General features: G+C 47.0%; 1 protein-coding gene across 3 annotated transcripts in view; it reads left to right on the top strand.

The window, feature by feature from the left end:
- The first annotated feature begins 1,638 nt into the window (after window positions 1–1,638).
- CUL1 (cullin 1) overlaps window positions 1,639–15,476 on the top strand; it is a 106,597-nt gene continuing 92,759 nt past the window's right edge. The window contains exon 1 of one of the 3 annotated variants that reach the window (XM_060305180.2): window positions 1,639–1,748. The gene's annotated coding sequence lies outside the window, so the exon portion shown is untranslated. Of the gene's footprint in view, window positions 1,749–1,835; window positions 1,958–2,069; window positions 2,235–15,476 lie in introns of those variants that run through there. The other 2 variants (XM_030854103.2, XM_030854102.3) reach the window with 2 other exon arrangements.

Below are 15,476 nucleotides of genomic sequence, written 5' to 3'. Positions count from 1 at the left end.
TAGAGCCCATGCTCCGCAACAAGAGAAGCCACCGCAATGAGAAACCTGCGCACTGCAATGAAGAGCAGCCCCCGCTCACTGCAACTGGAGAAAGCCTGTGCGCAGCAATGAAGACCCAACACAGCCAAAAATAAATAAATAAATAAATCTGTTTTTTAAAAAAGTCAATGTCATAGTCTAAGAGCTAAGAATAATAGTGCAGATGAGTGGAGGGCAAAGGCTAGAAGGAAGTTAAGAACCAGGAATTGAGGTAATGAGAAGTGAGGAGGATGGTATAGGTGGACTAAATCCTTCTGTTAAGGAAAAAGAGAGGTTGGAAGAAAAAAACAGTAAAGAGAAAGTTGACCCATTCAGCTCATGTATTAGCTCTGGGAAGTCACAGGCAAGGAGACCATATTGAATGATGAGATGGGAGAGGGCAGATTAAGGGAAACTGGAGATGAGATACCTTGTCTGAGGAAAGCACAGGGAAGAAGTAAGGATCTAAGAGAAGCCATATACCTACAGTGGAAAGCATTGTCTGCAGGGACAAGCCTTCCATTTGTACCTTCAGTCTTACCAAGTGCCCACAAAAAAGTTAAATGCATCCAAGTTTCTTTTGAATATTTAGAAGTACAGGGTATAAACCAAGAATCTAAAAATCCTCACACAGACTGAGATCACATACTTCGGTGACAAGTATAGACAAATGCCGTATTTTTAAAGATACTTAACAGGTGCTGACAAAAGACCACTTTTTAATATGAGGAACCACATCTACTACTGGGATATTTCTTCTAAGAGAAACCCATATTCCTCAGGAAAGAGAGGACTATGGGGGTAGCCCTCTGCTCTGGGCCTAGGATTTCCACCCCAAGGTGATACTTAATGTTTTAGTTTGGAGCAAAACAGGAAGTTAACATTCATCAAGTTTGTTGCCCAGGTAATCTGAAATCCTTCCACGCTTGTTCATGGACCACGGGTATGAAGGCAGAAGCCCCTCGAAGTCCACGCTTCTCACCTGTGCGACCCTAGGAAGCCAGGTGGCTATTTGTGCTGCCAAAATTTGTATTTCAAGTACCCAATTGTGAGTTAATTTCACTTGAATGCGATGAACTACTCCAGACCCCACGTGAAAACAATCCTATAGTCACACCTCATCCCATCCATATATGTAAAATCTTCAGTTTTTGATTTGTCTTTACAGAGATTAATGGTAAAGGGAATCTTTGTCAACATTTGCCTTAAAAAGAGTCGGTTAAAGAGTTTGAAGAGGGAAGCTAGTTTTGGTTTGATTTTAAAGAAACAGAGGGAGAGAGGCGCCGAAGAGCTCCGGCTTTCAGGTGCGTATCGCCGAGGCCCGCAGGTGTCCTGGGGCTCGAGAATGGACGACACGTTTATCTCTAGCCTGTACCTGCTTTTCAGGGCCACTCGCCCATCTCAGACTTTATCAGCCGGTCGGGATATGGCTTTTGGTTATTCTCCCAGCCGGGGAGGCAGATCCACCGGGTGCACGTGTGTGCGCGCAGGAGTGGGGGAGGAGTGGGTGTGTAAGACCCCCCTCCTCCGGGGTGTCTTGGGGCAGTTGCTCCCCAGGCTGCTGCCCCGACCTTAGAAGGTGACCCCTCCTCGTTCGGCCCGAAGTGGCGGGAAGCCGGGTCCTTAGAGGCGGCCTCTAGGAGAGGGAGGCTGTAAAACCTGGAGGAGGATCCGCTGCGCCCAGCCGGGGAGGGCGCCGGGGTTCGGGGCCAGGGGCCGCGGGCTTTCAGGTAGAGAACAGCCCCGCGAGCGGGTCCTCGGTGGCGCTGGGGGACCGGGAACCGGGTCCGCGGCGGGCGGGAGGTTTCCGGGCCCCTCCCGCGCCGCGGGCTGGTGGGGAGATGGCGGCGACGGTTTCCCGGTTCCCCCGCCCCGGACGCCGATGGCGGTGCGTTCCGGCCCTCCCCCACCAGCTTCTCCCCCATGGGAGCCGTAGCCGGTGAGGCCGGGAGGGCGGGGAGCGGCGGAGGAAAGGCTAGAGGGCGGAGGTTGCGTGGTGCAGGCGGCGGCGGCGGCGGCGGCGGCGGGAGGAGGGCCGGCGGGCGGGCGGGCCGGGAGGAGGAGGCGGGAGCCGTGTCGCACGCAGCTCCAGGCGGGGCAGCCCTGGCGGCTGAGGGACGCGGCGAGACCTTGGCGGGACGGGGATTTAACCGGGGCCGGGCCCAGCGACCAGGTGGAGACGTCGCCGGAGCCATTTAGGCACCCGGGAAATGCGGGTGAGTGTCGACGGCGCCGGGGCCGAGGAGAGTCGGCGGCGCAGGCCCGGCCCGGAGCCGCGGTGTCGCAGTGACTGGGGCCGCGGCGGCCGAGCCCAGGCGCCGGGCGAGGCCTGAGCCGCCGAGTCGCGGCTGGGCGGAATGGCGGCTGGGCCGGGGTACTCGTGGGCGGAGGGCGCCGGGGGCGGGAGGGGAGCGCGCGGCCCGGCCCTGAGTCACCCCGGCCGGTTCGGGCCTGGCCGGGCCGCGGCCCCGGTCGCGGGCACGGGGCGGCCAGGCCCGGACTACGCACTGGGAAAAAGCCCGATTCATGGCGCCCGCCCCTTTCCCAGCGCAACCGGGCTCGGACCGCGGAGCCGGGCCGGCTGGCGGCCTCGGGTGGCCGGGCGTGCGAACCTCGCCTCTCCTCGGGCGGCGACCCCCGCAGGGCGCCCGGACCCGTGCCCTCTCTCCCTCGCCCCCTCGGGATCACTTCTACCCCGAGCGTCGCTTGCCCCGGACTCGTTCTCTCAAGTAAAGTACTGGGCTCGCGCGCTGAAGGAGCCGCGGAGCCGGGCTCTCTGCTTTCCGGTTCCCTGCCCGCGGCTCCCGGGTTCCTCGCCCGCATTGTTGCGACTGTGCGGGGCGCTATTACTGGGTAATAGTCGTCCCTTTGCCCTGTTCTCTTGGGGGAGCGGGCCGGGGAGGCGCGCAGGGATGCCAGTGCGGCGGCCGGACGGGGCCCCCCGGCGCCGACCGAGCGCCCGCGAGTCGGGCCCGGCCTGCTCCGCCGCCTTGGCGCGCCCCCGGTCCCGCGCCCGGCGGGAGCGCGCGCTGACCCCGCAGGTAACCAGGGCGACGGCCACCGCCCGCGTGCAGGGGTCGCCCCGCGCACCCCTGCCTCCGCCCGGGTGTGCTGTAGGCCGAGTGCTGGTACGGGGAGAAACGATTGGTGAGCATTTCTTGAGACTAATCCTCCAAAGTTCGGGGTTTTCTCCCTTTAACGAGCTCTCTGCCAAAAATAGGATCCTCTTTTCCGATTGGATCCCTGTTGTTGCTCATAGTTCGCAGTTGGGGTTAGTGGTGAGGGTGCAAATGGGGAATTGCAGTTAACTCAGGTATTTATTTGCTCTGTGTAATTGCCCTTCCCCGTAGGGGCATTAAAACAGTCCAAGTTAGGAGTGGAGTAGTCTCTCAGTTTTGGAAATGCACTCGTCGGAGTCACAGAAGGGAACTAAATTCACTTTACGACCCCAGCTTCTAGGACCTCGGCATATCTTAACACGCTGCAAAAGCGTGTGCAGTTGTAAGGTTAACACTTCATTTTGTGGCCACTCTGTCTACCCAATTTTCCGAAATCCTGGAGCGTTTGTGGGTTGTGTAGCAAAATAGGGAATGTTGTTTAAAAAGCAGCAATATTTCGTCTAAAAAAATTGGATATGACGTTTTCTTGATCTAAGTGTTCTTGGATATTAGAAAAAAATTTACTTCAACGTTCTATTTGTTGCTTTCCATGGGCATCGCATTTCAAATTCCGAAGCATGCGAACAGACTGGCTTGCTTTAACTCTATTATGCCCGTTTTTGGAGGTTTCGAGACAGAGTGCTTATTAAGCTGGAGAGGGGTGGCTGAAATACTGTCTAAAAATATTTAACTTTTTTTGTCATTGGAGTCATCCTTTTAAAAACTTATGTTACAAAAAACCCCACAAAACCCAAAAAACACCTTTAGCTGTAGTAGCAGGTTTTCTCACCGATTTGTAGTATCCTCTGTGTCTTAGGGCCACCGGCTCAGGTCCTTGCTGGTACACCCCCTTTTTTACCGCCCACCACCTCGGGGAACTAACAGCCCAGTGAGTGCCTGGGCTGATTCTGCAGTTTGCTTAGATATTACCGCCCGGTCGACTTCTTTGCCTGTTGCTGAATATTACCTTGTAGAGATAATTAACTTTGTCTGGGTTGCCAGTGCAGCCTTACTTCCCGTACTTTTCTGACTGAATTGCTTGAAGGCAGGAGATACTCCTTCTGTATTTTTGCATCCCCAAAGTAAATAGCATAGAACTTTGTCATGGGTACCTCAGTTGTTTTTTGAGTGAATAAATTTGGAATAATTCTAACTTACACCGAGTGTTTGACCACCTCCGATTTTGGCTACAGAAGCAGTCACTGCACTTCCATTGCGTAAGAACACAAGCTTAATTATAATTGTTATTACAGCACCCCAGAAACTAACACAGTGCCCCAACAGAAAAACTGCGCAGGTTTTCTTCAGCTATGGCAATCCAGGAAAGTGCCAAGAAAACAAGTTGTGAAACTTTAATTTGCTTTTTTTGTTGTTTCAAAGCTAGTTTTAGGGTAGATTTCTAAAATCTGTGTGTGTGTTTTTAAACAAGATTGAGGTCTTTCCCCTCAGGTTAAATGTTTCAGCCTTACCTTTGAAGTGAAATCGTTTGGTGAGTTAAGGCTCTTCCCAGTTGGAGAGATGATGCAAATGCAGTGGTGGTAATAGAGCCCGAGTGACCTTTCTCACAGGAGAGACCTTTCTTGGGTCCTTGAGGGCCTTTTATCAGAAGTTCACACCCAGTTTTCCCAGCAGGCATAGTATGCCTTTCTTTCAGCAAGGAAAGGTCAAAGGAATGTGGTTTAGATTGAGGAGTAGTTACTTGCCATCCTTCAAGTTGAAAATTAGGGCCCCCCAAAACACAGGAGCGTGTTTGTGTTTTATTCCTCGCTGTTTCAGCCCTGCATAGGTTCCAAGGCCATGGGCTTTCTACCTCAGCAGTTGAGTCTGGAATAAGATGTCATTTGGGGACCATTGGCTGAATTTTGGGCTTGTCTGTCAGGTATGCCTGGAGAAAAGAATGTACCATTTTTAAGGACCAATTAAAAGTTTACCTTGCTTTTTTGTTTGTTTCTTTGGGGGGAGGGAAATCAGGTAGTTTCTCAACAAATTCTCTTCTTTCATTTGCCTTTCAAAACTGAGACGTGAACATGAAATGAGGAGTAAATCAAATTTAAATAAAACCTTAGGTTTATTACTAAAGATTTAAGCTCTTTGTTTATAATGTGTCCATTTAATAATGTACACTATAAACAGAATTATTTGATGGCTTTTAAATTTTTTATTCACAGGGATATAGCTTCTGAAAGAGATGTGTGTGTAATTTATTCATGTATTTTTGCTTAGGTATAGAAGATGTTGCTTGGGAGAGAAGACATGGGATCTGGTTTGAACTTAACTTTGCTGAGCCTCTATTTCCTCATTTATAAAGTGAGATGGTTTTCAATTGACTCTTAAGTTTTCTTCAGGCCCTCAAAGTCTGGGTTCTATGCGAATGCCATAGCTTCTAACGTTAACAACATTTGAGGAACCATCCTATAAAGCGTAATCTTATTCGTGTTTGAGAAGCAGGGTTGTGAAGCCTAGGCTTGTTGGTCATTTAAATGTTTTCCCTTGGGACTCTGGGATCAAGTGAGCAGAGTCTCCTGGCAGCTTCCCCATCACTGCAGCGCCTGTTCCCAGAATTGGCTTTGCTGCCCTTTCCTCATGCTCTCCCGCGGTCTCGAGTATTGTGTCCCCTTCCTGTCGCCCGACAGACTCCTGCTGCTTTGGAAAGGCTCCTCTCAGGTCCTGATGCCCCATCCGGGGTGGGAGCCTTCCCTGCGGTCCCGTGAGGCCCCACCCGGGTCACTGTCTTAGCAGTTAACCCTGGACTAGACTTGTGGTTCCTTTGGAATAGACAGACCTCCTGTAGGGCCGAGACCTTGTGACGGGCAGGTGTCCCTGTGCCGTTGCGCTACCTGCTGCAACTCATGTAACTCACACTTCGTTCACGATCATCGACCCACTTAAAATCTTGATCGGGCCCCGCAGAGTGTGGTGCTGTTGTTCAGTCCTCTGACGGCGTCGAGGAAGCGGCTGAGGCTTTGGGTGGTTAAGATCAGGCCTCGTGAGTGGTGAGGCCTGGGTTAAAACATGACAGGGAGACTCCAGGGCTCCAGCTTTTAACGGGATGCTCCCAAAGTGTCTAATTTATATGAAGGTGGAAGAGGAGAAGAGAGCAAAATTGAAATGCTTTCAAGATTGGTATCTTGTCATTGATAATTAGGACCGAATTCATTATGCAGAACTGGGTTGCCTACCAAGAATGAGCTTATTCTTCTCGGTCTTTTAGTAACTGGGGGACATTGAAGGGGAGTAATTGGGCACTGATGGGATAGAAAGGAGCAGTTCTGGAACTTCGGGACTATTGTTAAGTTGGTGTGATGTGACTCACTGGCCTTAAATTTATGAAACCATTTAAGACTGTTCATATCTAACAAGCTACGATTTTTAAAAAAGGCCTATGTCAGAAAATACTTTGGAAAACAGATTGTATGAAATGTGTGCTTAAAATGTGTGCGTGCTAGTGAAAATATTTATGAAGTAGTAACGATGGTTGTAATTTTAGGATGAGGAACTTGTGTGTTTTTAAAATATCCCCCCCACCCAAGTTTTTATCTTTTTAATAAATTTATTTATTTATTTTTGGCTGCGTTGGGTCTTAATTGCGGTGCGCAGGCTTCTCATTGTTGTGGCTTCTCTTGTTGCAGAGCACAGGCTCTAGGCGCGCGGGCTCAGTAGTTGTGGCTCGCGGGCTCTAGAGCGCAGGCTCAGTAGTTGCGGCGCACGGGCTTAGTTGCTCCGCGGCAGGTGGGATCTTCCCAGACCAGGGCTCTAACCCATGTCCCCTGCATTGGCAGGCGGATTCTTAACCCCTGCGCCACCAGGGAAGCCCCCCACCAAAGTTTTTAAGAACCAAAAGATAATACAAATGATCTCAGGATGGAGGAACCCTCTCAGCATAACACCAAAAGTAGAAACTGTAAAGGAAAAGGCTCTTTTCATTACTTTAGAATAATTAAACTTCTGCAGGTTAAAATGCCTTAAACAGAATTAAAAAGCAAATGACACACTGAAAGAGATATTGTAACTTAACAAGTAAATTTACTTTGCTTACTATAAAAAGAGGGCTTATAAAAACTAAGGTAAAGATGATGCCCCCCCCTCCCCCGTGGGGGGGGAAAATGAGCAAACTGGTAATTTTTAAAAGAAGGATCCAGAAACAAGACAAAAATTTCAGCTTTACTAGCAGTACTCTTGGAAAAGTAAATCAGTGAGATACTGTTTTTAAAAACTTGGGCATAGATTGAAAAATAAGCCACTTCTGGTGAGGGTATGGAGAAATGAGTCCATTCATTCATTGCCTGAAAAAGAATGATTTTTCTGAGAGCACTATGTAAAAAAATATATATATATGTATTTACACACTTAGAAATAGCTAATCTACTTTTAAGGATTTAGTTTAAGAAAATATAAAAAATGATTAATATTCTGTCATGGGTACACTATTTAATGCTTTCTTATTGAACATTTGTTTTCAGGTTTTGCTATTAAGGATTATGATCTCAGCATTTTTAGATAAATCTTTGCATTTCTGTAATTCTGTATTCAGTGAGACAAAAACGTGCTGTAAGACAGTATATGTAATGCTTAAATTTTTCTTTTTAGTGTGTGTGTACATTTTTTAAAGGATAATAAGCCAAAATGTTTTTAGTGATTATCTCTGAATAGTGGAATTATGGGTTATTTTTAGTTTATTCTTTTGGTTTTTATTTTTTCATCCAACTTTCTACAGCACACATGTATTTGTAATGCGGTGGGTTAGCTTATGAAGACAAAAGACAATAGAAGCAGTGAGCCTGCTTCCGAGCGAGAGGTTTCTGCTCACTCAGTTCAGTGCTGGAATCACTCTGGTGTTTGCTTTATTTGCAGGTCCCTCGCCAGGTGTGTTGACACGTAGGGTAAATATCTGACTCTCAGCCCTCAGGTTCTCCTTGCAGCTCATCTTCCCATCCCCCCATCCTAATCCTTCAGCTGCTTTAGGCCCCTGCAAGTTTCACACCCTCCATGAAACTGTCTTAATCTCATGAACCTCATTTATGTTTTGTTATTTTGTTGAATTACAGCAGTGGATTATGTACTAGTGAATTGTCTTCAGTGTGGAAGTTTCCTTTTCTTAGAGATGCTGTGAACTTCCTGTCCTTTTTTGCTAACTTTACAACTCCTAGCAATAGTAGATGGATGTTTAAACCTGTCGTCATCATGCCTAAGAATGTAAATTTGCTAAAAATTAGAAAAATTCTTTTGACACGTTTTGTGCTGTAGCCTGGAACATTGAAATGTTACTGTTGATTTAAGAAACGTATTCTAAATGACACAAATTAGGGATACTTTTGGCCATCTGAGAAACAGGTGCACAGAACGTGTCCCCTATTAGCTAACATAGTTAAGTTTGCCTGGGCAGCTTCCATAAGTCAGGATGTGGGAGAAAAGCCAGGGAGCTCAGAGCCCCCTTCCTGCAGTGGGGAGGGAGGCCTGCTCTGGTCAGACTGGAAGGAAAGGTTTGAAATCGTGGATGAGGCTGAGAAACAGGAGACTGCAGACTTCAGTCCCAGCTGGAGGCCCAGGCATGAGGGCTGGAGGCCTTTTCCCTCCCCGAGCCCTGAGTTTGTCTTTGGGAACTAGGGGACTTCAGTTTGGGGGAGGGTGGAGAAGAAAAAAGTCCAAGAGTGATTTCTTCTGACTTCTCCTGTCTTACAGAATCATCTTGCCTGTGGTAATAACCACTATTCCTCAGCGCTTAGAATGTGCCAGAGACTGGGCTGAATCCACTTTGGTGGCTTTGGAGCTGTTCCCCCTCAGCTTTCTGCTTCTTGCAAATAAATGCCTCATTTTGGACAGAAGTCCCAGGGTGAAGGTAGCCTTGGACACTCGGTGCAGGAATGGTTCACTAGTCAGTCTTCAGATAGAGACTCCTGAAACCAGAGGGTGATTAATGTCTACCCACAGGGGACCCAAAAGTCAGAAGGGAGGGCGTAGGGGTGCTGAAGACGCTTGGCCGCTGCTCCTCAGTGGTACCTCTGCAAGTGTCCCGTGTGTTGGCGCCTTTGTCCTGTGCAGGATGTTGTGTGTTGTGTTTTTGAATGTCTGCAGTTTAACTGGGGCATTTATGGTGAAGCCTATAACACCTGTCATCACTTGACATTACGAAGCTTTGTTTAGTCACTATTATTTTTATAATAAAGGAGCTCAGCTTTACCATTCCCTGCATTTTCAGTAATTTTTTGATTTGCCTAGAGCAGTATTTGCCCACCTGTGTTCTGTGACGTGTAAGATACTGGAGTGGGAGGGAAGATCTGTGAGGAAGTACATTTAGGAAACGCTAGGTTGCATATTGGGGGGCTTTTAGTATGTTAATGTGCATTGAGGGTCTTATAGGGAGACATTATTTTACAGAGAACGTGTATCTTACAGGATATGTGTGTGTATGTACTCGTGTATGTATGTAAGGTGTACCCTTAGTTTAATAATAGCCTTTGGGGGAAGAAAACCCTACCACCATGTTAAAGAGTATGTTTTGTTTTGTAGAGCACATACTGACTTTAGAATCAGAAATGTGAAAAATGGCGTGCCATGCAGTAGAGGCGTGGTCTGGAGTGAACGGCTGCGTTCGCTTCTTCCCTCTTCAGTGGAGCGTCGATGGGCATCTGCAAACGCCCGTGTTCTGGGGAGCAGTGTGGAAAGTGCCGCGGAGATCGGGATCCTCATGAGTACGGAGTTAGACGTGTAGTTGTCTAGAAATGGTTCCTGCTTCAGTTTATTCCTGGTCTAAATAGAAACCCTAAATGCTATCACAGGAAGTCTCTAAGAAATTGTTTTAAGCACATGGACCAGCATTAATCCGTCTTCACTACTGAGGACCAACAGCAGGATGACAGCACACATGGTTCACATTTTCTTGGAGGTGCCTTACGTTGAAAGTACTTTTTAAACCTGGGAAATGCTGGTTGGTAACATTAACTGCAAAGATGTTTCAAAAATTTTAAAGTCTGAACTGCCAGAGTTTTCAAAGCACTTAAGTCCCTTGAAACTCAGACTTGGCTTCTCCTCGTTCAGGTTCTGTTAGATTCTTTCCTGTTATTTTAAGTGGGTTCCCCTGCATGTCTCGGGCTCAGTGATTTCCAGAGTGTGAACACCGTTCACGTGATACGTTTGCAAAGTGTAACCAGCACCGTTTTCTAGAGCGTTTTGGCCCCTTTAAGGAGGAGATGTAACATGCAGTGTTTTCCAAGCTTCTGGACCAGGTTCTCATCCTTTTTTCTTGAGTCATCTCTTGGCCTTAGCTTCTGTGGAGAATACTTTGCTCTTCTGGTTATGTCTTCTTCTCTAAATGGACGCCGCAGGAGGTACCTCTGGGACCTGATTCTCTGTTCTAGTCCACTTTGCTGTGGGGTTTTTCAGTTCTGTTTTGGCCGGAGCGGTTCTGACTGTTCTCGCTGGTAGCTGGTTGCCTTCCAGCTGAGCCCCAGTGGCCTCTCTGCCTGCCCGCAGGGCTTCCCCGTGGCCCACCTGCCCTCCCCACCATCACAACCTCCCCAGACTGATCTCATTTGCTCTCCAAGCCACATCCAGCTTCTCTGTTTCGAGCCTTCTCTCCGAGACTGTGATGTTCCATAGTGACTACCGAGTATTATTAGTTCCTCCTTCAAAATGCCCTGTCTTCATCCCTCCCTTGTTCGGTTCTGTCACCAGCTCCTGTTGCCTTGTGTTCAGGATTTGTCATGGCTCCCTGACTGCAGAGTCTGCCCCCAGCGGGTGTTGGCGTCACCACGACAGGCAGGAGTGGGCTCCGCTCTCCGTCCTCGCCAGCCCTTCACTACACGTCCCATCTCATCCCCTTAAGCTCAGAAAATACTGAAAGTCGGGCGGGCCGTGTGCTCGGTGCTGATCTGCGGCACTTCTCACCTAAAGTGGCTGGTGTGGGTGCCGGCTCTTTGTCGTGTCCTCATTCTTCCAACCTTCTACCCATAACAATGAGATTTCAGTAAAGCAAACCATTTTGGGGAAGTTCTGTTAATTTTGAGATTTAACCTATAATAAATTATAAATGAGAAATTTTCTTTTGATAGGCTGATTTATGGAAACAGTCTATGATTAAAGAATTCAAGGTTCTGGGCTTCCCTGGTGGCGCAGTGGTTGAGAGTCCGCCTGCCGATGCCGGGGACGTGGGTTCGTGCCCCGGTCCGGGAGGATCCCACATGCCGCGGAGCGGCTGGGCCCGTGAGCCATGGCCGCTGAGCCTGCACGTCCGGAGCCTGTGCTCCGCAACGGGAGAGGCCACAACAGTGAGAGGCCCGCGTACCGCAAAAAAAAAAAAAAAAAGAATTCAAGGTTCTAACCAACAAACCGTATGTTAACACCGTTTAATTCTGAAAGTATGGATGTGGTGTAAGATGAATATCCACTGTTGCTTTTTATGGTAGATTTATAGGTGAGTGAGTGTGTGTCTAACTAGGACAGTGGATTCCCTTAATAGTTGTAAAAAATGATTTTAAAACACATTCAGATGACTCCCTTGGCAGCCGTTTTACATTAAAAAGAGGGTTTTCCCCCCCAAAATGCAGAGGCAGATTTGTGTGTTTTGTTGACAGTCTAGTGTGGACTGAGTGAGTGCAAGTGCATGCTCGGGGTGTGCGACCTGAAAACAGTTAGTCCTAAATGTGCTGCTTTCTGTAGTTCGTTGCATTTATACAGTAGTACTTTGCAGAAGTTGACTTATTTGCAAAGTTTTGACGTCTAAATTTTATTGTAAAAATTGGATCATGTTTGTGAAGCTCAAGTCTTCTAAAGTGCCCATTTGTTATAGAAGTGAGTTCGTGTTAAACTGTGGAGGAAATCTGCATTTTGTGATTTTGATGTTCTTTGAAAAAATACTATATTTTCAACTGGGAGCATGATTTGATGGTTTTCAAAGTAAGCTGTTTGAAGCGTAAGCTTGAAAACCTTGCTTGAGAAAATATACACAAGTTAATGAAGTAAATTATGTGAAATCAAGAATTTTGCCAGACATTTCTCTGAGGCTTCTCCCACCAAACTTGAGCTTGACTGTAAAGATGATGGTACTGCCCCAGTCGCAAGTAGTATATTGATAGAAATCTGTACCAGTCTCAGTATGTAGGATGTTCTTTATTCTGATTTAAAATATGAGGCTTAGTTATTGTACAAGTGAAATGAGCTGCTTTTGTCTCTTCTGCCCCTAAACAGTAACCTAAAAAGCCACTACTTTTACAGTGACCATAAAAACAAGTTGTGCGGATTATGAAGGAAATTCACTACAAGTTTTTGCAACTAAAAAGAAACATCATGACTAGAACCAGTTCAGAAAAAAACCACAAGTGAAAAATGCTAGAAGCTTAGGTCAGTTTCAGAATCATTTTCTTAGGTGAGGCCGTTACAGGTTTTACCAGACTCTTTCCCGTGTTATAGGTGTGGCCGGATTGTGCTCAGTCAGAGCGGGGAGCACGAGTTTTTAACCACCACCGCCCCTGCCCCCCAAAAAAGAAAATACCTCCCTTATTGGAGGTTATCAAATGGTACATTTTCATGAACTCAGAAGACACACTTAAATAATTGAGAGGCTGAATTTAATCTGTTTATCCTTGATAGGCGCTAAAGCCCAGGTTCAAACACACTTTTGTGTGCTGTGCACCTCCTCATACCCTTTCCCGGGTGTTTATAAGTCTCTTGACTACTTGCTGTTGTCGTAGCTGGTAAGGACATTTTCAACGGGATGCTTTTTATCAAGTCCGCAGTGCACGTGTGCACGGGGTGGGGCTGGGTGCCGACCCCCAGCAGCGGTAGGTGCCTCTCTGGCTCTTCACGACCCCGCGTGGCCAGAAGCACTATCCAGGCGCCTGTGCCGCCAGATTGCTCTCGTACCTTCGGTAAGGTGAATAAATCGGTAAACTGTATTCAAAACGTGAAAGCTCCAAATCAGATGGAGTGTAGAAGTGGGACTGTTTATTCTTTTTGAACCAATTTGTAGTGAAGTGGGCAGTGTCTTGAAAATTCACTTAGCTAGAGGGAGCTGCCGGTCAGAATTTTTTTTAAATTTTATTTGGTTTGGGCTGCATTGGTTCTTCGTTGCTGCGCGTGGGCTTTCTCTAGTTGCGGCGAGCGGCGGCTGCTCTGTGTTGCGGAGCACGTGGGCTCTAGGTGCGCGGGCTTCAGTAGTTGTAGCTCGCGGGCTCTAGAGCGCAGGCTCAGTAGTTGTGGCGCACGGGCTTAGTTGCTCCGCGGCATGTGGATCTTCCCGGACCAGGGCTCGAACCCGTGTCCCCTGGATTGGCAGGCAGATTCTTAACCACTGTGCCACCAGGGAAGTCCCCTGGTCAGAATTTTTGAACTTAAGATAATTTATTTGTATTAGTGGAAAAAAAAAGTAATGAAAAGCCTTGAAAACCCAGATTAGATGAAGGATCTTGTTCAATTAGTGACGTGGTAACTTTCAAAATCTGCTGGGTTAGCAGATATTACTTAAAGGTCTAGCACTCACCAACTACAGGGAAAACCGTGGCCACACAGGAGGGAAATCTGCACATTAGTTGAACAGAATTGTGGGAACTGTGAGTTGAAACATTTCATTGAAACGAAAGTGACAGCGTGTTTGATAGAACAGTGCATCCTTTCCTGAAGCAGCAGCATCACCAGGAGTGGGAGAGACCTGTCATCTGCATGTGACATGTCATTCTGTCTCCCCAGCTGAAGGTCCGTGTCTAGATTTCCACCCTCGGTGGCCTGAAGATGTTTCCTGTACCACCAACATCCCGGTCATCTCAGGAGTGAAAACGACTTGCTGTCTGTATCTGCCTGTCTGTTGTTAGGCTGGGTCCTGATGATGCTGCAGCACCAAGACAGGAGAGAGATGCTGGGATGCTGGTGTGCAGGGAGAGCTCCGCCGCGGCAGGCTTCCAACCTCAGTGGATTTGATAAAACAGCAGCTCACCCACTAACTAGGGTGAGAAACGGTTTCCAAGGTGGTATTTTAGGGCATTCTATTACGTGTATTTGGTAGTGGAATGAAAGATCCAGATGAACTTTAAGAACGAATGAAATTTCAAAGAAAATCTGAACTTTTACAACTGCTTCTGTCTGGATCCCCAGGTCCGTCAGAATACAAGGTTCCCTGTCTTCTGATGATGGGCCCACTTTGGTGGGAATTTGTAAAGTACCCCTGGTGTTACGTTGTCCAAGCGTATTGTGAAATTTTCAGGCAACATTACTTTACTTCATTTTGACTTACACGCTAGCTTTGACATTTCCCCCTGAGAAGTTTTTTGTTGTTTTATTTAAGTAGCACGTTAGGAGTTTCGAGGACATCTGATAACCTTTGTTGAAGTGTTAATATGAATAGTAGCAAATACTTACTGTGTGTCTGGTACCCTTCTAAACAGTTTATTTAAATAACTCATCTATACCTCCCAACAACCTTATAAGATAGGTACTGTTATTGTCCCCATTATATATATATGTCTATCTGTGTTATAATTGCAGATAATTATAGGCACAGAAGTTAAGGAATCTGCCCAGGCTCACACAGGCTGTGAGTTGTGGAACCAGAACTTGGGGGTCCCCTCAGACATCCACATGCACTTATCGATTAACTATTTGAAATAGTCATGTCACTGTGTAATGTCACTCTGTGCTTCTTCAGTTGTTTCTACAGTAAGAAATACATTTTGTAGGTTAACTCTGTACGTACACAGACATAACTGAATTAAAGATGCGCTGAGCAATACTTACGTTCTATAAGCTCTTCTCATTTTCACTCCTTTGAAGAGTTCCGGCTACCATTTACTAAGCTGATTTCATGGCCCACACGTTAATGGATTGCAGTCCTGAATTTGAAAAATATGCATGGTGTAGATAATGATCAAATGTAATACTGTATTTCCTTGTTTTAAAGTGAACGAAAATGCTTGGAAATGAAATACGTGCAAGCACCAGGCTAGATCATTGAATAAATGTCCCTATAAAAGCATTGTGCTGAAACTGAGAGCTGAAATTCGGTCCTTCACAGGTAAAGCTCGTTTGTGTGGACGAACCAGTCAGTCTGCATGGCACCTGCTAAATAGTAAGAGGTTAGGGTCACCTTCAAGCTTCCTAAAGCAGTTTATACCAGTGGTGCTCCTGTCATCCCACTGGAAGGCACATAGTAATTAAAATAGGAAGAATCTGTATTCTAATGGACTTAAGATTCAGTTATAACTTGGGCAGTACGTAAAGCTTTGAGTGCTTGTATTTGGATTTTTAGGATTTGAAAACACTTATTAATTAGTTGTTCAAGTACCAAGAATAAAAATTGTATCCTAATTCCTAAGA

This window comes from Globicephala melas, chromosome 9 (genome assembly GCF_963455315.2).
Source record: "Globicephala melas chromosome 9, mGloMel1.2, whole genome shotgun sequence".
Classification (NCBI taxonomy): Eukaryota; Metazoa; Chordata; class Mammalia; order Artiodactyla; family Delphinidae; genus Globicephala; species Globicephala melas.
This window is presented reverse-complemented; position numbering and strand designations above follow the sequence as displayed.